This window comes from Rhyacophila brunnea, unplaced genomic scaffold (assembly GCF_057557595.1).
Source record: "Rhyacophila brunnea isolate RB1 unplaced genomic scaffold, BYU_Rbru_1.0 scaffold_3, whole genome shotgun sequence".
Lineage (NCBI taxonomy): Eukaryota > Metazoa > Arthropoda > Insecta > Trichoptera > Rhyacophilidae > Rhyacophila > Rhyacophila brunnea.
Genome location: NW_028232965.1, coordinates 9,449,799 through 9,473,776, shown reverse-complemented (window position 1 = coordinate 9,473,776; position 23,978 = coordinate 9,449,799). Strand labels below are relative to the sequence as shown.

At 31.4% G+C, this 23,978-nt stretch overlaps 2 protein-coding genes across 3 annotated transcripts in view; one reads left to right on the top strand and one right to left on the bottom strand.

The window, feature by feature from the left end:
• Syn (synapsin) overlaps window positions 1–23,978 on the bottom strand; it is a 239,066-nt gene that overhangs the window by 142,188 nt on the left and 72,900 nt on the right. The window lies entirely within an intron of this gene.
• Timp (Tissue inhibitor of metalloproteases) overlaps window positions 1–23,978 on the top strand; it is a 118,547-nt gene that overhangs the window by 74,338 nt on the left and 20,231 nt on the right. The window contains exon 2 of one of the 2 annotated variants that reach the window (XM_085952573.1): window positions 7,827–7,881. The gene's annotated coding sequence lies outside the window, so the exon portion shown is untranslated. Of the gene's footprint in view, window positions 1–7,826; window positions 7,882–21,104; window positions 21,290–23,978 lie in introns of those variants that run through there. The other variant, XM_085952574.1, reaches the window with a different exon arrangement.

Here is a 23,978-nt window from a genome sequence, read left to right as displayed (position 1 = left end):
TTGACAAGTCAATCAGTGAGTTTTTTGAGCGATGAAAAACGATTCTAATGTTTACACAGGCAATTTAATGAAGTGGCCACAATAAATAACCGGCTACCAGTTATAGTGATTAAATTATTTCGGGCGTTACAACTGTCGACAGATCAGCTCTGGAAACTAATGTGATTCTATTCATTAGCTTCTGTTTCTATTAAAGAGACTTGATATATAACTTCGTTAACTTCTGTTCATTTTAAATAGCTGGAATTAAAAAACTTCTAAGAATTGTCAAATGATCGATATTTCTGTGTGTTGTTTAGGTAACTTTAGTTTTTGATTTATTTTTCAATCCTTGTTTCTAACTACATACTATTGTGTAGTAGGTGCCTAATAATTATTTTGTGATATAGTGGACTCGAATTAAAAAAATACCTACGTACAAATAAATAATTTAAAATTAAGCTATGTTAAGTCAATAATAGATACCTATTCGGGCTCTCATCTTTTTACTTCCCATTCTCATGTATGCAAAACCGATCTCAGCAGGGCTATTCTAAATAGTTAACACGGTAACACATTTAATTTTTTTTTATTCCTCCAAAGTAACACAAAGGACAAAAACAAAGTGATGGTATTCGGAAAATTATCAGTTGAATTATATTTTAATAACAAGTCTATTATAAGAAGTAGGAAACCTATTTAAAAACAATAAATCATTGATTGACTGTAAATACGAAGTATTACATATTATTCAAAAGATACTTTTCAATACGTAAATGTAATTACCAAACGTTATTTAGTAGTGATTGTTAATTTTCTTCATTTCTAGAAATTGTTGTGAAAGTTGTAATTTATGAAAATAAATAAATTTGAATTAAATATATTATACTAGACCAGGGATAGCGAATCTATGGCACGCGTGCCACCAGTGGCACGCGAGATGATTTTGCATGGCTCACGAATGTTTCATTTTGAAGAGAAAAAAAAATATCCTACTATTTTATATATATTTATAAAATATTTTTTTATAAAAAAGTGTTACCAATAAACATATACCTAAGTACTTACTTATATAATATAATATTAGAAAATAATGACGACATAGCCATGCGTATTTTCTTAGATTTTTCATAATATGTTTACGTACCAATCAATGCGCAAACGGAAACGATGAAATTCATGCATAAATAATGACAAATCGCATTGTATAAAAAATTGCAGGCAAATCCTTTTCAAGAATAATCATTACCTTTAATCGGTCCTTAGGATCGTGGAATTAAACATAAAAATATATAATCAACAAACCTTATGAAATTAATTATCGGCAGTCATTCAAATATCATAACTGCTTGTTATTTTACCTCAAAGATAATCTCTAAAAATGGAAAACCGCTCAGTAATGGAGAATATAATATGAAAGAAGAGCGGTTTAAATGCTTCCACGATCACTTTGAGTAATTTGAAAACAAGGAAAAAATATTCAATGCACTGAAGATATGCCTTCGACTAGAAATACGATGAAAGATAGAATATCAAAAATTCCAGTGTAATTTTTAAACCTTTTTAATAGAATTATTAGCTACTTACTTATTTTTTTTATAAAACCTAAAAAAAATCGCCTTAAAAAACTTGCTTGGCACGTTGGACAGTTGAAAAATATTATTTGGGAAATTTTGGCATGCGTACGTAAAAAGGTTCGCCATCCCTGATCCCTGATTAGATGGTAGTTTTATTTAACAAGCTCGTGAATATATTCACGTGTGCAATTTCCACGTGGTCAATATTTTTTTGGTATCGTCATATTGTATCGAACAATCGTTCCAATTGAATATTCTACGAATAAGTTTTGAATCCATACATACCAAGTTCTTTACTCAGGAATCGCACTGTACCAAAATGACTAATGGTTGATCGCAGTGCGAGATGTTGCAGTTTCTTTGACCCAAAGAAATATATAAATATTTAACGACCATTGTAACATTTGGAAGTGTCACCAGAGTGGAGGATGGGTCGAGGACGTTAATGCATGTGGACGTCAGTTACAATGCGCCCACACTAACAAGATGCCCTAATAAGGCCATATCCTCGCATTCCAACCGAAACCCGAAACACCACACCCGTGAAGATGTAGGTACAGTGCAGGTGATTTAGATTCATTAGCGGTCGATAACTAGAGTAATTAATACATCATACCAGTTTTTCTTAGCGTATTTAATGGATTGGTTAACCATTGGATATCTTTGCATGCGATAGATTTTGAGTTGTTTGACAAAAATAAAATACAATAAGTGCAAAGAATACTTACAAATTTTTCACAAATTGTGTTATTAAACTATTTCAGATTTATATTTTAACAAAACATAAATTTCAATTATTATTACGCATCATAATCAAAGCCCTAATTATTATGATTTGTACAAGAAAAAATATTTTTTTGAATTACCATCGGCTACCACAAATTGTGCAGTTGATTTCATCTAGCTCATGGTTTCCCAAACTATGGGTCGCGACCCACTAGTGGGTCGCGAGCGAATATTGAGTGGGCCCTCGCCACTGTATTTAAAAAAATAGGAAGTGATAAATTTGATATTTCATTCCGCTATTTATAATTCCTAAAAATTGAAATAAACTTAAGTTACGAAATTCTTGCTCTCAGTTGCTGATAATTACCCTTGCCTGTTCGATGAAGCTATGAAAGTCTTCCTCCTCTTTACTACCTCATATCTATGTGAGGTCAGATTTTCGGCTATGGTTAACATTAAAACTAAATACCGAAATAAATTGGATATATCAAACTCACTGCGATTAAAAGTAACTAAAGCTGAAGTTGATGCTAAAACTGTAATGAAGAAAAATAAGAAACAAATACATCCTTCCCATTGAAATAATTTTGTAAAAAAACCTTGCAGGTGTAGGTATTTAAGTAATATTTTTTTTTATTTAAGTTGTGTTTCTTATTTCAACAGTCTTTCATTCATGTTGGTAAAACTTATAAAAAATATATTTTTTATTTCAATTAGAACAAAATAATAAGACAGCATTCAGTAGTTTCACGACTCGCCACTAGGGAATCTGAGCATTACCAATATTTATGCCCTCTTTTCTCTAAGACAGCTAAGAGGTGGGTCCCAAGATTGGAAATTTTTGTTAGATGGGTCGGAGCCCAGTCATTTTTGGGAACCACCGGTCTAGCTTATAAAATTTTCAACAAATAATTATTTAAAAAAAATCTAAATTATATCGCGGGTTACTGTCAAAAGTTCGTAAGTCTCGAAATCGTGTTATGGAGCAATCGCATTTTGAAATTTGAGATGCCTTCAAGGCACAATGCTAATAATTTCAATGTGCTTTATATGCATGTTCTATCGATACATTAGATGACCATGAATTTTTTTCAAACATACATATTAATTTATATATACCTACACATAATCCGTTTTATTATTTTGTATTACCCATAACTTTTGGCATACATATTTTATAATAAAAGGTAATGCCATATTTTATCAATCGGATATGCTATTTGGAACATTTGTTATACTACCAACTTATATATTACTCGCATTCTATCTTCATATTAGATTATCTGAAACCAAATAAAACGCACTTATAGTAAGTTAAAACCGGGGTAAAAGAAATGCTGTTATTGGTTAAAAAATAAATAAAATATACAATAAACTATCATTTATGTTACTAACACTAGTTCCAGAAAAAGTTAGAACTAACTTGTATGGATAAACTTTACTTTAGTAACGGAATGGTTCAAAGACCGCAAGTTGTTGATTACTCCATGAAATATTGAATTAAAAATGACAGAGATGCATCACCGAACTCAGGCTCCAACCTGTTTAAAACAATTGAATACTTTCTACTGAGGCAACATATTATTTATAATACCAAACATGTATTATAATATTATTATGTTTGTATGTCCTTGCTTTATATAATATTAATCATCAATAGTTTTTTTAGCTATTTTTTTTATATAAAATTTGCGATTGTGGTTAGAAGAGTTTGCTTTTTATGAAGTACCTACATTATACAATATAAATGTGGTCGAATGGAATGGATTGATTTTATTAAAATGTAAGAGAGAAGGTAAAAGCTTTCAACAACGAAATCTACATACAAGATGGGTATTTCAAAAAAAAATAAGCAAGGCATATCTAGAAAAAGTATGGCTGTAAAAAACAAAGACCGCAAGACGTGAAGTTTAACCCCTATAAAATCAGATTTGTTTACTCAACACATTTTCGCAAAGTAGAACTTTTTTGTTGAGTCAAGCTCGCGTAGAATAAAGCTTGCTGTGTCGCGCAAAGCTGAGCACGTTTTTGTGTTAACTTTTACAACTGCGAAAAGTTTTCTCAGAGCTTTTTCAGCAACGCTGCACTATCATAATTCAGAAATCACGCTATGTCTCTCATTCTATGCTTGCAAAATGCTCGTTGGAATGTCGCCACGTAAGAAACAACTTAACGATAACCTTACTGCATTGCGACAGACTTGTCTAAAAATACAAAACAAGTAAATAGAATAGAGAAATATTTGGATTGATTCGATAATATCAGTGCAAACGATAGCAGAATAACGTATAAAAATAATACATCAAAGACATGAACGCGAATTTGAAATCTGTACATATTCTTGGAATGTAGGTAGAATTTCATTTTGAGCCACATACAATATACATCCGAGGGTATACTGACAGAATGCATTATTTCAGTTTTTGCTGTTTTTCTGTTTTAAATGCCAAAATGTATACAATTTTACGGTCTGGTAAAACGCACAAAGGCATAGGATATAATGGTGAGAAAACAGAAACATTATTAAATCATATTGTTATTTTTTTATTCTGATAGAAAGCATGATAAAGACCTAATGCGTTCTGCGTATATTGTGTTTGACATAAAGGTTAGTCTTTATAATGTAGAAAAAATGTTTTTAAATCATAAAAAAATCTATGTGGGAGAACGCTTTGAAAAAAAAATTAAAGTCCTTTTTGCGATTATCTCAGAACTTGTTTTAATGAGATAATGCCTTCTGTCAGTATACCCTCGAACGATGCATGGATACATGTGGATTATTTAAGCGCATATTCGAATATTATGTCTCCAGAATAGGACAATGCTTAATAGTATCAACGCTATATAATACTAGTATCATTAGTAAATACAAAAACAAAATGGTCATGTTTGTAATATTAAATCTACTCATTATTTAGGATTATTACCTAAATACTCTATGATATACGCCCACGATGGCCGAGTGACTAACGCGGCGGCTTATAATGTCGTGGGTCCTAAGTTCAAATTATGGGACTGGAAAATACACATATTATTTTTCAATGTGTGTTGGGAGTCAGAGTATGGACCTAATAGATTGAACAAGTGGTTAACATCCATTTCTCGTAAAAATAAAAATAAATGTTAATACAAACCTCCACACTGTGGAGGCCTATAGGTACGATATGATGCCAAAAGAAAAAAAATAATATTTATGTATTGATAAGCAATCACGCAAATTCTTGAAAAAAACTGTACATAATAATATATATTATGTAAATATAAAAATACATCCTTCTCTCTCAAAAATCTGTTAATCCAAACCTCCACATATTATGATCTTGTGATAGGACACGGTCAAAAAATATATTATTTTTAAATATCAACAATTTAACTTAAATTTATTTATAACTATTATAAAATATGTGGTTTATCTAACATATACATTTATAGAAAATATTATAAATTAATAATGATTAATTACAAATAATTTCAAGTTATCAATACAGTTTAAAACTGATTTTTATCTGCGTGAACTTTTGGTAACCGCGACAGTCACAAGTTAGTATTTACTTTACACGAACTTTTAAACGCATACCGCAGCGAACTAAGTACAAAACTATTTGAATTATTTGAAAAATTTGAAGAATTCACAAGTCCTGCGGTCAACTTGAATATTATAACTAATATATTATTATTATTTCATGGTCAGAAAATTTTAACCGCCGTACATACCTCTTCTAAAGATCTTAGAATTATAGATAACGATAACGAATATCATACTGTCTACAAAAATGAAGGATTCCTCTATTATTAATCACAATTTAATGAAAATGGCTTGTACTTTACCACATTATCACTATGAGTAAAATTTTACGTTCAGATAATATAAATTGTACTCACTAATGTGTAGCATTTTAACCGCAATAGAAATTGATGTTATCTTTAAAATGGTGAGTAAATGATGACTTGTCAGAGTTCTTATTAATCTACCATAGTTTAAGACTTTACATCATTAACAGTTCAAAGAAAGGTATCAGTAAGTTTATTGAATTCAATTACATGAAGATTGAAATGGGTAACCACATCACATAAAATATATTATCATTTTTAATACATTTCTATTACTTCATAATATAGTATTCTTGATTTAATGAGTATATCAGTTTATTGTATATTTTGATTGTTGTTTAGTTAAAATAGCATTTATTTGGTAGAATTCCACATTATAACAATATATGTGATTAATATGACTTAGGTACCTACGTTAAATTTCATAGATTTTTTACGCGATACTTATTTCTACAAGATTTTTTACTATTGATGGTAGGTATATAAAACGCGTATAGGTACTTCACTCTGTGGAGGTTTATAGGTTTTACGAGAAATGGATTTAAGCCACTTGCTCAACCTATTACGTCCATGCTCTGACTCATACACCAATTAAAAAACAATACGTGTACTTTCCAGACCCAGGATTCGAACCTGGGACCCACGACGTTATAGGCCGCCGCTTAAACCATCCAACCGCGGCCATCGTGGACTGTAGGGGTATAGGTTGTAAATAGTTTTTAGCGATGACAGCAAGATAAAAAAATAAATAGTTATAATCAAGATACTTGTACCATACCTAGTTTAAGGTTCACCCACCACACCAGTAGCAACCAACTGGTTGGTTAGTTGATTTCATAATTATAATAATTATAATGTCAACGGACTTTGATCGTGTATCGTTATAAATAGTTAATATTATGTCGTCATTATATTTTAACATAGTTTTACATTTTTCTGTGTTTAGATGTAAGATTGTAAGAAATAGATTAGGTATTATACAAATTTCTTCTGTTTTAGAATTCCGAGTCTCAGATCAGAGCTTATTGTATTATTATTAAGTATATAAACTACGTGGATAACAAAATCGCCAAAAACATCATTAGAATATTTACATAAGCATTCAAAATAAGTTTTTCTTTTAAAGTATACCCACAATAAAATTATACTAGTGGTTTGTGGTGTCTATTATAATAATTAAATTCGTCAGTAAAAAAATCAATACACGAAAAAGTATTATATGTTTCCAGTTTATGTGAAAGTATAATATCCCCGTGTCTCCGTACTATTTTGAGAAGAGAATGAATAATAATTACACTTTAGAGAGTGCAGTATATATATATATTACTTGTATGTTGTTTTTAATTATATTTATTGGCCAAGTGCTCACAAAAAGTTCAGTCTTTATTTTCCCATAAATACTTAAAAAAGGACATGCTCGAAAGTTGGCATTACGGATTCCAATCTTCAAAGTCCAAATCAAAGATGTCTCCATCTGGAAGAAGATGAACACCGGTGGTACCCACTATGTCCATGTTAATAAGTTAATTTTGCAGGATCTTAAAATATTATGATATTTTGCCATATTATATAAATTTTGAAGAACATTCTCATTTTTATAACAATATAAAGGTATTTTAAATCTCGGGATTGCAAACTTTAGTATGTAGGTACATAGGTACTTACAATTAAACACGAAAAATGCCGTCGTTAATTTATTTTTTTTTGTTTCAGGAGAATTTGATTCGAAATATCAACGATATCTGATTGTACCAGGGACTTCAAAAAAGTTAGTACCCATCTCCCTTATATTACTAATGTATACTAATAGCAAAGCTTTAAGATTATATTAATATATAGCCAACGAAAGCTCTTAATAGGTATATAATAAAAAAAAATCAAAATTGCAACTGTTACGAAACGACTACATACAGATTGCATTAATTTATAAGTAGGTAGGACATGAGCAGATATGATGTTATCATTATATGAAGGTATAAAAAGAACGCAAAAGATGAAGGGTCACGGTATTGTGGTTACCCGCACGCTGTAATAATACAAACCGATTTTACATACCTACCTACTATCTCCAGCAACCAATCAAACCATATTATAGGTACTTCACGTAATAAAAAATGTAGGTATTCTGTGGATTTATACAAAGTTAAACACAAAGTTCTTTTTTGGATATAAAAACTTAAATAAAATATATCTCGTTGAACACATTTATATTTTCTGGATAAGTCGATGTTTTTTTTTTATATAAATATACATTACACTCCTGAATTCTTAAAAAAATCCTATACTTACTCAATTAAGAGACATTGAAATGATAAAAATAATCATAAGAAATTGAAAAATAATGACTGAAACCATTCAATGAACGCTCTTTTTAAATTTAAGTTTATTTTTGTAATTATAAAGGCTTTTGAAATGTAGATAAGACCAAGTTTTTCATTGAATTTAAAAAAGACCAATAATATCGTCTGATAGTACTTGATGATATTTTTGAATTCAAATTCTAATTAATTTAAGTTTTGTACTGTTAAATTTGAGTCTTTTTTTGCCATCCCGGTTTTGCCGTTCGGTATATTCGGGCGCTATGCACACTCGCCAATGGTAAATGCCACAAGCCAGATGCGTTTTTTGAAAGCTAGATAATATATCCTAGATCTGGCAAAAAAAAACGCTAAATTTGAAATGCTGGTAGTCACTGTCGATTACGTTCATTCGTTTACCAGTGGTTGTGTCTATTATAATAATTTGCAATATCGTTACCCTTGAGAATGGATTCTGAAGCGAGTTTTAATTGTTGGACTGGACAGTAAGCAGTCATGGGGATAACGCAATTACCAGACAGTACACCCTAATTTATGCAACCATTTAAGACTTACGATTTAAAAACATAATTATACTCGGAGCCTTGTAAGGGGTACTGGGTACAGACTGCATTCTATAATATAGTACTGTTTTTTTATTGCATGGACATACACGGTGTTGTTATTTTTAAATGTAAAAAAAAGTACGCGAGAGATGAAAGGTCGCGGCGGAGTCGATTGTGGGTACTGGAAGTCACCGAGCGGGCACTGCAGCGACAGGGCCGCGAAATCACATTTTTTATTATTACACCCCATCACCGCATTTCAGAGTTTTATGACCGCATTTTGGATTACCTTTAAAGCATGTTATTACATTTTACGATGTTTCGGAGTTGGAATAAACATGGTAAAGCGTTTTATTCTACATGACAAGATTTATGGAAATATTCCAAAGAAAGGGGTAATTTATTTATTCCATAAAAATAGTATCATGTACTTTTTATCACAGTAAATCTACAAAGTAAAGTAGATATAATTCAAATTCAAATTCAAATTCATATTTTTAAACATACGGTGAACATTATAAATTATAAATTTAAGACGTTCACAACATGTTATTTAAAAACAAAGAAATAGTATTAAAACAGTGTAAAGAAGAAATAAATGTATGCAGTACACAAAAAAACAATATGAAAAGTAAAGTAAAGGTAAGTACAAAAATTATAATAAATTTTAAAGCGTGGAAGCACACCGAATGAGCTAGTGGACCCTATTGTAAGATTTTACAAAACAACCCAAACTCATCCTCACGTAGGTGGTATATGTCATAATATGATTTGGCTGAACAGAGTTATTGCCCTTTTAATTGGCATCACCAATTGCAGGTTAGTTCTGCACCTTGAAAGAACAAACTGATGCTACCGATCATGCAATAGACAACAAATGAATACTTAATTAGATTGGTACAAATGACATGATAAATATGAAAAAATAATAACATTATAGTGTATGTCAGCGGTTCCTAAAGTGTGCGCCGCGGAATATTCCAATATACCTATTCACTGACCTAATCAAAGGCCCAGTTACTCACAAAATAATATCAGACTCATAGATTAAATAAATGAATCAGACCCTTCCCCGTAGGTATATAAAAAAAGAAGTATCATGCAAAACTCAACGGGGAGTGGCTTTTTCATGATTTTTGCAACTGTTATTATGGCGACGTAAACCGAAAAAAATTGGGAACCTCCTAAGTAGTTGATACCTACATAGGAAGTAAATGGATATATTATATTTTCAAGATTTTTTCGTAATATACCTAGGTATGTGTTTTTGAAGTGTTATTGAAGATAATATGTGGTTTTATCAATTTTTTTATGTTTTTGTGATTGTTTCATTGCTATTTGTTCACTATAAAATTGTCATTCGGCCTGATGGCCTATAGGTTAAAAAATAGATAAGTACAATATCTACCTACATTGTATCTACTTATTTAAAAAGAAAACAAATTTTTTAATAAAACCGTTCCTGTGTGCATAAGTACATTATCCATAATATATTATGTAGGTACAATGTACATACACGTTTTTTCAACTTTTCTTAAGAGAATTTTCAATACTCTGGATGAATCTTTTGATTTATGGTATTTAAGCAAAAACTAATGTATTTTCAATCCATGCCGTATTTTTGCTTATGAATCTCTTTATACTGTTTTCTTGTTTAGAATAATACTGTTTACGCAAAAAAAGAAAAACAATATGTTGATTTTTATACTGAAATAATTTTTATATTGTTTTTGACTTTGTGTCAAAAACATTTTTGTATATTATTCGTATTCAAATCTAGAACATAAATTTGAATTATGTAGCTCATGGAAAGATCAACAAATAATTTGTGACTATTATGAAAGTTTCAATTAACGATTATGTTGCCATAACGCATGCAGTGTTTTTTCCCTTTTATAAGGCAGGTGGTCTCTCCTCGTTAACTCGGTGTCTTGCAATTTTGACATTTGGATCGTGAAAGTGCACATTTTTTACCTTTGCACGTTTACAATCCATCAGGCGGGCAAGCTGCGATATTATTATTATTTTTGGCGGCGCCAAAACGCGTCAAAAGAGACCGACGTCAGCTGCGAATTGAAGTTATAAATGATCGAGGATCAACGCCGGAGATAAAAACGCAGTCGTGATAAATTTCAGCGCCGCAGAACAGATAAATAAACTTGGCGTCTCACGCAAGAGTGGGCCAGCCGAAAGGATGTGACAGGATTTCCGATGACACTATCTAACGAGCGCTTAATGGAAATTATGATGAGCTTAAAAGCTTATTCGCTATAAAAAATCTGCAATAATAATTCAGCAATACGCGTCAGCTTTTGGCTTTTAAATCATTCCAGATTTTTACAAATGGTTTTGCGTTGACGTTTATAACAGCAAAGCGGTAGGTAAAATATTATTATCTTGAGATAAAAATTAAACCTCATTAAGTAAGTATTGAGGGCTAAATGCATAGTCATACTTAAGTGTCTAAGTCAAGTGGCTTTGATCAACACATAATCATATAACACCGAAATCAGTGACTTAGTGGAGGTGAGAAAAAACTTATTAGAACGTCTTAGATAACGCTTACTAACTATCGACATGTCTGCATATGGTCATTTTTATATATCTATGAAGAATGTTGACGGCAATCATAATATTTAATAATAATAACAACTTTGTTTTCTCTCTAACATCCGCTACCATGATACTATGGAGGCGTACCTATACCGTGGCGTAATGTATGTTAGGTTTCCTTCAAATTTGTGCCGAATTGTGAAACCCACCTAAGATCTACTAAAAGTTAAAAATCTCTAGCATTTTAACTTTTGATCAGCTGAGGATCTATAAACGCACCTAAATAAATAATAAATGATTGAGTAATTGATTTTTCTTCATATTAATCTTTCAGTTAGGTACCCTCTGTTTATTTGGCATAATCATTTAAAAATGTGTAGTTATATGAATAGTTTTTTTTTTAAAGTGTAACAAGGAGTCACAAATAACAAAAACGTGAATACAGTTTAGAAAACATTTTAAACAAATGACCAACTGGGTAGTAAGGGGGCGTAAGTGTTAACCTAAAGTTATTTATGACAAATTAAAAAAAAATCAATAATACGATCAAAGTGCATAATATTATTAGATATTATGTAAGTAGGTAGATACTCTACGTAGACATTTTTGGAAAGAAATTTTGATTTTTGAAAAAGATTGTCTCAACAGAATAGAATGCCTCAATTTCACTTAGACCTTTTTTCATTTCGCCCCTCAATTTGATGCAAACAAATATATACTTATGCGAGTAATTATTTTAAAAAAATTCTAGCTCTATGTAATATTATAATGGTTTTCTATTAAGTATATATATATTTTTGTCCGCAAAAGAACTTTCTAGTCTATCTCAAAATGTGGTAGGTAGATAAGAATTTAAAACCGCACTAAATGCCCTTACATTCCTCGTTAACTCATTTCCTATTAGAATCGGCCGTTAAACCCCACACACAATTTATCTAGTTTTTTATGAAAACATTGGTTTGCATTTTCGCATAAATTATGAGCAGGAGCATATTTTTGGCTTTTTGCCAAATCTTTCAAAATTATAGATTTGTATGGATAATAGGAATCATAATCTTCACTTTTAAACTCTGCAAAATAAATATTGTTGATTTCTATCGTTCGAAAAAGAATAGGATGCAGATAACCCTTGCTAATAAACAGTAGTTTATTTATTATTATTATAATTGTCTCGAAGAGAAAATTAATATCGATAAAGTCAGAAGTAAAAAGAACATGGGCTGAATATATGTAGATATATCATTAATCGCGGATACAACCATGTTTTAGAACACTCGCGGTTTGCATAAAGTTGCTGGATGAATAGCAAGACTCCACAAAATGCAGTTGCACAGCGGTAATTAGCAAACTCGTCGAATCTTCGACGGAAGTAAGTGCCAGCGCATGATTAGGTGCCGATAAGAGTAGAATGAGCTCATGGAGGCCTTCACCTAGAAGCGGATTGACCCCGACTGATGATATTATTTTTGTATTATTCAGATTTTTTTCCCAGTTTGAATAATAGTAGATGACGTCTAGAAATATAAACTTCAGTACACGATAACAATATTGCGACTTCTGCCTACTCAAAGTCAATCATAGCCATAAAATACTTTTATATGATTTATCGACGTAAATAAAAACATATTCTCCTAATCGATATAATTGCTTTCAGTTGATTTATGTTCGTTAACTAACATGTTAATCAATAATACTGTTGCTACCTACTTTTGAACTGTCCATTAATAATTAATGTTGAATGATCCAGTTTAAATGAATATTTAAAAAAATAAATAAAAAAACACGTTTATTGACTAGTGCGGTTTCATTTTATTAGTCTAATTAGTGAGTATTTAATTAATTTTCGATAAAAATCAATTGGAAATTAATTCCTTGTAATGTTATTATTTTAATCTTGAGTTGGACCAATTTATTGTGTCGTATACTTCTCAGATAGGTTTCATTGTATTTCTACCCACAACCAAGCGTAAAAATGGCTAATAATTGGAATGCCTCAAATCCTTATTAATTATAACTATTAGACTACGTATTATAATTATATTATAATGTTCGGCTAATGCGCCACATATATGGAATTATGTGACATTTAAATAAATTGCCATATGCATGGCAAGTTAATAGTCGCACAGTGGGTAGGTACGGAATTACCAAGATTACCAGTATCAATAAAGTATATTATAATGTACTTTATTGATATATATATGTTACACCGAATGTGCGAAATTGACTATTACATGAAATGGCCAAAATTTTGGCTAATTCATGTAACAGTCAAGCCTGTTGCCTTATTCATGAATTAGGTAAATTTTCTGCTGGGTACATGCATTTGCCAGGGTATAGAATTCTTGAACTGTCAACATGACAGAAGAAAAAATAAATTTAATACGGATGGTTTTATTAGTTATAATTGGATATAATATAATATTATTATTATTAGTTTAGGTTAGGTTAGGTTAGGTTTGGTTTTGTAATTCTGAATTAAAGTATTCAACTGAATGTCCATTTTGAGGTTAGCTATCAAGCGTCAACAAACTATCACAAACATTCAATCGACCAAGCACGAATCAAATCACGAAAATACTTTTCAATAAAATTCTTCCGTTATCATATTATAGTTCTAGATTTCTTTGCGCATAGTAAATAGATATGAAAGTCATTGCAGTTACATATTGATTGGTATATTTTTATATTATAATCAATGACATTTGTTTAGTTTGATTAGTTGCAAAAAATACCACCGGAGCGCGATCATCTATTTTGACCATAGATAATATATGTACATTTTGACCAATGCACGAGCATTTTGATACATTTAGTTTAGTTGCAAAAAATACCACCGTAGCGCTACTATCTAATTTGTCCAAGACATGAACTAGACAGAAAAATTACTGCCGAATTCACGCACTCTCCAGATATTTTGTCTAATTCATGAATAAGGTAACGGGCTTACATTTTTCATGATTTAGGCAAAATTTTGCCCATTTCATGTAATATTCAATTTCGCACAATCGGCGTAACATATATACCAATATGATTTATATACCAAGTATAAAATGTCAAAAAAATCAAATGAAAAATAACCTAAAATTTTTCAAAAATAATAAATATTTTGTAAAACATATTTTACACGTCACCACGTTCGATTCTAAGAACAGAATTTTGTTTTTACAATAAATGGATTTCGGCAACTTCTATCATCATATTCTGTATTCTGTATTCAAACATACATTGTAAAATAAGATGTGAATTCGTCAGACCCGGGAGTCGACCCACGACATACTGGTGTGTTCGGCCATCATGTCAAACATATTATTAGATATAAATTACGAACTGCGAATCCTATATTTGAATAAATTCTCCATCCCGGGAATTCTCCATATGGCAAAAGTTTTGTAGTTATTTTTAGGTAGGTACCTACCTATTGAAAATTCTGAAAAAGAAATTCTTAAGTATCCTTAATTCAAGTTTTTTTTCGGATAGTAGTAGATGAAACGTATTTTATATAAAAAGTAAACAACATTGTTTACTACGTCGAGCTTTTTATGGAAATTAATCTCGCAATCTATCTATGGAATGGGGTTTGATTGATAATGAGATTGTAAAACGATTAGGTACTCGTTATGAAGTCTACGGTTGACTGTATTGATATTCCCTGGTAGGCATTTCTCAGTAGAAATAATTTATTTATTAATAATTATTTTATCTGTTATTTCTTCTGGTGCGATGATTGTTTCGGTTGCTATGGTACTAATTATTGTCATTAGTAGATCCTAGTGTCTTGTTTTGTGCTAAAGCTATCGTATATAATGTACTATAGTCTTTGCTACTCGAAAATCAACTCTGCCATAACCTTCTCAAACATTTGGATTCAATCTTCAAACCCGATTAAGTCAATATGCACCATAATAAATCGAACTGTGCGATATCGGTTGCTTTCTGCAAACCGGCTAACTCCATTTGGGCAAAATTGTTCAGGAAGGAGAAAAAGCTTAAGAGCGTACTTCAGTGAAACGGCAAAAAATTTTCAACAGTAGGAGCGACGAAATGTCTCACTAGTCGCCAATTGGAGACCGACAGTGGAGGTGTCCGCACGTCGATTTGTTTTGTCATGGCGTCGGATGAAAATATTCTTAAATCGTGTAAAGATGACTAAAAAAACTTTACGTATGTATTTAAAAAAGAAAACATGTCAATGAATATACTATTATTATTAGTAATATAACAATAAATATAACATTAAATGGACGCATGTTGGATTTTTATGACAAATTATATTTCGTTCGGCACGCGTCATTTGCACAATCCGCACATCACCTAGCCACGATGTTTTTAGACCATGCCTCAACTGAAGTATAGCCTTAATAATTTAACTATGGAGTGGAATTTTTACAAATAAGCTGCATTATTAATTTTATTAATACACTATTTTAGCTTCCATTTTATATATAAAAACAATTTATATAAAGAGCGGAGTTGTTCCATTTATGATATTGGAAATTTGGCACCTGCAGTTGGCTGTTTTGTGTGATGAACGATAACGCATTTATGTAAAGGTTGAGGAATTTGAAGTGTGAGCATAGAAAACATACTTTATAACAAAATACCACCAAAATCTCATTTTTGGTCAAAAGTTTAGTCATTTGGTTTGCAGATTAGGCAGTCAATATGTTAGAACTAGAGTGAAGATTTATGTCATCATTTCAGTTGGATTAACTTGATAGTGAGATAGTATACCCGTAATATTATTAATTTTTGAGTTGTTGTGTTGGAATGTTTGTGTTTGAAATAGAAAAGACTTGGTGCACGGCAAGGTCGTCGCTTATTAGCCGCACGCGAGTAAGGTCACTCTCAACGCCTGCCTGTTACGTAACAATAAATATTATGAAGACTCTGCACATTAGGTAGGATACCCATCCGTCAGTATTTCGATGAGTTAATGCACATATTATATTGTATGCCAAGTTTTTACCGAAATTTGAGTTATTATATCAGCCTTTTGGTATATGCCGATAACATCGTTATCATTGAAATTCCAGTATTGGTGTTGGAAGATACAATCATATCTAGCAATGGAAGTCTTGGCCAAACGAATGAGCCTACAGAATATACTATGTATATTACAGCTAAATCTGTGGATTGGTGGTCTTCGGAGCGATAAAAAAACACGATGATGGTTTGAAGAAAACGGCGAGGTTTATTGTTGAATACAATTACGGTTGTACATTTTGATCAAGACTCACGAGTATAATATGAATATTTGAAAAATATCTATTAGGGAATTGATCTACGAGAGTTGTCAAAGAATTAAAGACCTTTATTCGTTTTTGGACAAACCTCGTACTAACAAATCTAAGCACATGAACACCACACGACACCTTTAAAAATCCCTGTCGCTCGCAAGTTTCCTTACGTCATTCCAGGTCTCGCCAGCATCTTGTAGCTTGTAGCCCGCATCAATTTGTGATGAATACGCAGTCTTTTAAGATTTTCGTAAAATGTAATATTTGTACGACGTATCGTCGCTATAGGATTTGTTTCCCGAATATCCATTTTTGTCGAAATCGACATTTTAATGCAGTTCAATTTCTTTTATCGAACTCTACCGAAATCATTTATAAAAACAATATATTTTTATCTAGGAACAGAGATATTTTTTTAAAAAACTCGAATACGCCATGTTAAGTTACAATTACTCCGTGTTGTTCTCCCGAATGTCCAACTATTCGTACCTGAATATCCAAGTTAATTTCGGTCGAAATATATCTCTGGCTGAGTGTTTATTTCCCGAATATGACTTTAGCCAATCAAACCGCGCTCACGCCGTGCATCTCGCTCCCACATTCACGCTGTCTAGCTCTAAAATAATCACGCCCACTGTCATATTTTTCGGCCGTCCGGAGACTTCTTTCAAATTTCGTCTTATTGATATTGTTTTTAACGTTACTATTGTTTTAATAGTGAATTCATCAAATTTGAAGAGATCATTCATAGCTGATACATCACCAGTTTGCCCTGAACTTACAGTAGAGTTGTGGAAGTGAGTATTTTAACCTAAATAACCGCATTTTGTTTTGATAAATGACACAAAATCCCAACGGTTATATGAATTCTACAGTATGACCCGGCAACTACTATGACGTAAAAAATAATTATTATTTCAAATTATTATTAATCAAACATTGTTTGTCTTTATTTTGCTTTTAATCTAGGTATTTCTATGAAAATAAAGGCGATGCTATTATTTATTTTTGAATGCGCTGACTTAATTTAATTTAATATGTATGTTAATAACTATTTATTTGGTGGATATTACATACTTATATAATTTATACATGCTATTATTTTGTGTTGTTATTCCTTACAATAGTAAATATATAATATTTATTTGGTGGTTTGTAATAAGTTTAATTGTCAATTATAGAAATATATAGATATAATAATATACAGATATATATAAATAGATTTTTTTTTTTGGAAAAAGTATTAATATAAAATTGTTAGCAAGTACGAGTAAGTACCATCATAAAATATTGGAGAAATGACCGTGACGTCGGTTAGTATAGGTAGTATTTTCTCAGAAGTGATTTTTAAAAATTATGTAAGTATGTTCAATTATTAGAATGGTACATTCTAAAATCTTGTGAATTATTCGTCCAATAAAAAAATAGTTAATTACTTAAAAACTATTTTATTACTTAATCCGAAAAAAAATCGAAAAAGCGATTGCCGCATGTTATTATTACATACGAACTTGGGTAATTACGATCATTAAGTATTTAAATAGTAGAGGTAATTATTAACAATTATCGTGTAAATAAATATAACATTTGAGGCGCGTACTTTTTGACCACTCAGTAATCTGTGGGCCGTGCAGCAATACGCTACGGTCTTAAATCCCGAACGTCCATGTTTTGTCCCGAATATCCATAATTCTGAGAGAGCGCTAAAAATTTCCCGAATATCCACAGTGAGTACTTGTAAATAAAACGCATTTTCTGTGCATTTAATGATTTATACCAGTATATTATTCTTGGAATCTATTCTTAGATAATGTTGCAATCATACAGTATAGAAAGAATGATTGATATATCTACTGATATTAAAATATACGACAGTGAAATTTGTTTTTCGTCTCCTGTAAAATTGACATTTGGTCTATTCGGGAAACAAATCCTATAGCGACGGTATGTTAACTGTTTCGAGGCCCCTTTTAAATATTTTGACGAATGGATTACGTCATTCATTTATTTATTTAAGAAAACAAAACATTGTTGATATAACAAATCAAAATTCAGGACGTTCACAAATATAACAATTATTACCTCACAAGAGAAAAGAAAAAAAATCCTAAACATACTTGGGTACAGTCAAATAAAATTTCAAAAACAAAATATAGAGCACATCAAAATCTCTTTGGGGAACGCATTGACCAGTCTTGCACCTTGCACCCCTCGCTAATGGTGCCTGATAGACTTGACACGAGGAAACAGTTCTGACCCAGAATAGGTCATATGTAGGTAATTGACAGGCGCATTTAAATTTATTTTTTTTAAAACGCCAGGATTGGAAACCATCCTTCGTGATAGCAGGCAAAAATGTCTCAAGAGAAGAAGTGAACTACGAGATTCAAGAGAGTGAAAAGTGAGAATGAATAATATTGTAGAAAGGCAGTCGGAAGTAATCGTTTGACAAATAATTATTGAAAGGAAAATAATGTGTCATTTATATGCGTCAAAGAAAATCGCTACTACTACTACTGCTTTCGTAATGGTGTATCCCGTCACTATTTTTATCTTAATGGTCACTGTATCTTTCATTAGATGTCTCGCATCTGGCAAGTACCTTTTATTACGTTTAATATGTCATAAACTACACAATTGATTGTTCAGAAAAATAAATAAAAAGTGTCATCCTTGAGCAGTTCACTGCGTTTGACCTATTCATCTTATAATAGGTAATATTATTATTCATATTATTACACGTTAATATACGGAATGGTGAAAGTTCTATAAATATTACGATTGAAGGAAAATGTGCAATATACCTACTGTTAAATCCGTAGTGATACCGATATACATGAGTGACATGACATACGTGATATATACATGACGTGTTGAAAAGCGAGCATGTCGGCAGGAATATACATGTGCTGCTGACAAAAATAGAGTGGAACATAAATAAATTGATTAAGATTATTTTTAATATTATTTATAATTTGTATGTATTTTAATTAGGTATGTTTCGCAATTTTGTGTGTTTAATAAAAATGTTACTATGGTTGATTTTAATAAGTCTATAATAAGCATAATGGAATCTTATTGATACTTTTTTTAGATATCAGAAATATGTAGGATATAAATATATAATACAACGCAAAATTTTTCACTGTACGTATTTTTCTGTTTATTCGCTTAGAGGACAGATGTTTCCAGGGGGTGTTGAGCATGGCCCCCGCATCCTGAAGTGCCCCCCCCACCTATCATTAAGAGTAAAGACAGTGTGACGCTCTATAGTAGCGTTTTCCAAATGGTGCTGGCAGTAACATTAATGTGTATATTTAGTGTTTTTTTTGTATATTTTAATACATCCATTTGAATTATGGAGTTGTCAAGTATCGATACACAATTAAAAATTGTATTGTACAACCACATGATTTTAAATAACACCATTGAAAGAAAATAGCGCCGCAGGCGGTTTTTTTTACTATTAGAGCCAATTTGTGATATGTGTTTATCTCACTTATCTGGTAGAATCGCCATGACGGGTGCCTCCTGAGCCCGGGCCCCCAGGCTAGAGCCCTGTCGGCCCCCCCTTGCGGGGGCCATGGTGTTGAGTGTTATAATTTCTGTTCTAAACGAAGGTTCGCTATCGTTGTCTTAATTTTCACCTTATTCGTGCCTTATTCTGAAAATCATTTTCTTCCTAGCATTTTACAGTTAGATTTCCCCCCATGACTATCATTTCGTATGGTTTGTTCAAAGAATTCAATAACCGTTTTATCAAATATTCAATTGCCCACGTAGTGTGGTTAGCTAGATTCTGATTAAGTGTGTTCTGTAACCTGTACCGTTGATTGATATCCGAACAAATCAATAAGCAAGCATAGCATTATAATCAATTTACCACACGCAGCGTTGTATTGATTAACTTCTATCAAGTTAAGATTTTTTAAAATACCTAGTACAATAATAAATGCCACTTCATCGAAAAACCACATCCGGTTCCGAGACGCATTCGAAGAATGTTTTACAAAAATAGAAATTGTATCGAACGTTCAGCGATAAATCGATTAAATCACTTTTCTTAATATAACTACAATGGTGATATTATGTGATATTCACAAATCGCACTTGTCTGCTGTTTGACGTTGTTCAGATGTCCATATTAAGGACGATTACCCACGTTGCCCTTAGTCACATGACTGTCCGGTGTTGTCACTATTGTAGCATTATTAAAATTAAACGGAAACGCGGATTCACACAATTCGATTAAAATTTTATTTATTTTAATGTCAGTTTTGTCACCCACAACACTGCGCGTTTGTAGCCATAAATAAAGCGGTTTTAAACTAAATCAGTTTAGTTGTGATTTGAGTGCCTGTGGGAAGGATAGTGTATAATTTATTTGAAAAAATAAACAGTGCACCTACTTAAATATAAGTCATTGCAGTGACTACATTACGTACAAGATATTGCTTTTCATTCACTTGCTTAAAAACATTGTGAATCGTTGTTATCTGCTATTGTGGTAAATCAGACATGTAAGTAAATTTAAATAATCCCAAATTTTTTAATTAGACTCCTTTTTCTAACTAGACTTAGAAGCTTAAAATATTAGTATTGCCAGTTAAGAATTGCTTATTCTTGCATACTATTACGTATGTTATTTTTATTATTGTTTTAAATGAATATATTATGTTATTACTATTATACTAAATATAATGCTTAATTCACGATTTAGAATAATGCGCTAGTGCTAATTTTATTTACGAATCATGTAATTAAAGCAATCGTTGCATCGTCATTGCAGTATCTTCTTCTGGGTAGAAAAAATAGAAGAGTACCTAATAATTAATAATTACAATAATATGTTTATAGTGTAGGTAATTGTGATAATTAATAATAAATCTAATTTATCCAGCAGTGTTAATATTAGAGCAAACACTACAATAAAATTATTAGTTTGTTATTGAAGATACAATTTAAATGATCTCTATAATTTCCTATGTCTATTTAGAATTGCTGTTGTTACATTTGTAAACTTCTTGTTAATATTGTAAAAGTTTAAGATATTTTAGTTTAACAGAATACGTAGATACCTACTTCGAAATATAATATCGATGGGTTAGTATTATACAGCTGTTGTACCGTTGTCCAGTTATGTATGTTTTGATAAAATCGAATTTGTAGGATTCAAATCATTTGAAAATCAAGTTGAAATATACGTATTATTATATTTTTGAATGAGACATACTATTTGTATTGCATAAACTATAAAGTATAAAGACTGGAGTTTTGTGTATAATAGCTCAATTTCAGTATAGACATTATTATTATATTATGTGTACACTACTAGCCCATCGATATAATGTACTTACCTTAAGTATACATATTTGTAGACCATTACATCTATTACTTTCATTTATTTTATGAGTAAGGTTTGAGTAATACCTACATACATAACCGGAGATTCTCTCATTCAAAGGAACGTAGGGGGTGAGAATTCTATATAAGGCATCTAAAAACCGATGTTCACATAATATTGTGTTCTAATCAAATCCAATAGAAAACGCGTACCCACATATTCTATGTATATTTTCAAATATTATTATGACGTAATTTCAAAACCCGCCAAAATCATAGGTTTAAAAATTTAATGATTTACAGAAACTGTTTAATTCAGATGATGTAAATCAATACTGGTGTGTCCAATTGTATTTTGCTTATATTTAATAATATAACGTTTACACGTGCATGGATATACTGGCGGCAGTATATTATAGTATTGTCGCGACCATAACGATAAAATGCAAATTATGTTAACACATAGAATCCTGCATGTTGTAATACTGTATGCACGTATCATTTTTTTAGCGGTTTCTGAACAATTTCCATGCTCTATCTAGGTTGCAATTATTGTGCATACGCAGTAAAATGACAGTGGCGAACCTGCCGGAAAAATACGTAATATACCACGCAGAACATTTTGACGTTTACCAATTTTCACAGCCTGTCTAATAGCACCATACGATTGAATGACAATAACGCGTCTTTTATACAGTATTGGTTCCAGTAAATCCATTTACAGGCGTTATAACGCTTGTGATACAAAACACCCTTACCACAAAATATTGAATTGTGTATTTATCGGTTTTTGGAATCAGACGTTTCATATTATAAATATGATCAACGTCTTTAATGCTTTCTTATTTCCAGTCATCTGTGTATATTCTGTGATTGTTACTTTCATTCTTGCTGGTGTAAAATAACAGCCAACAATTATTATTAAGACCGGCAGCGCATTGTTAATTCTAATTCAATTGCTTCGCGTGTTGTTTGTTAATTATTAAAGTCTCGATTCATAAATCTTGGTATACTGTATTCAGAAAATTGTGTTGGCAAATTAATTTAATCTGGGCCAATCAGAGTGAAATAATAATTCATGAAGAGTAAAGCATGCTTCCGAGAATGAAAGATTAGGTACATGCAAATATTTACGCAGGTTCAATGAAAAGTCAATGTTGTCTATTTTACAAGCGAACCTATCAAATTTATTTACGTATTTATAGTATCTTTCAAGATATATTGAAATACGTAACAACATCCGTAGATCCAATCCCGATCCGATTTATTTTTAATGCATGCCCTTTCATTTAATAATAGTTAAGTCGGGTACTCAATAGCGAGCTGTAACTGTAGCTGTTGCAGATACAGTAACCAGTATGGGCGCCAAATAATCAGTTGGCGAGCCTAATGAATGATTATTTCGCATCTAAATTTGGTTACGGTTACAGTTACGGCTCGATAATGAGTACCCGGCTTTATAAGTACACCGTTTTCGCCAAGTTTCGGCCATTAGTATTTAAATAGGAAATCAAACTTTCGTCTATATTATATAATAATACTTATATTCAAAGTATGTGTAAATGATCATCGTTTTGACTACTTATTTCTATAAAACCTAAGCATACATAGCATTATCTGTTCAGTTTTGTCTGTCTTTTTTTGTTACAGCAAGATGCAAATTGATAAAATTTCCGCAGCTTGGGAACCACATTGTTGTTAAATATAAAACTTTTCGAATCTAAGGTAGTCAGATAGCAACGGTGGAGTGGTAAGGTGAGGTGAGGTGAGGTGAGGGTAAAGGAGTATGCACTTACCTACATCCAATCGTTGTCTATCTAATTGCTTTGAAAATATTCAAATCGAATCAGTGTACCTTTGTTCCGC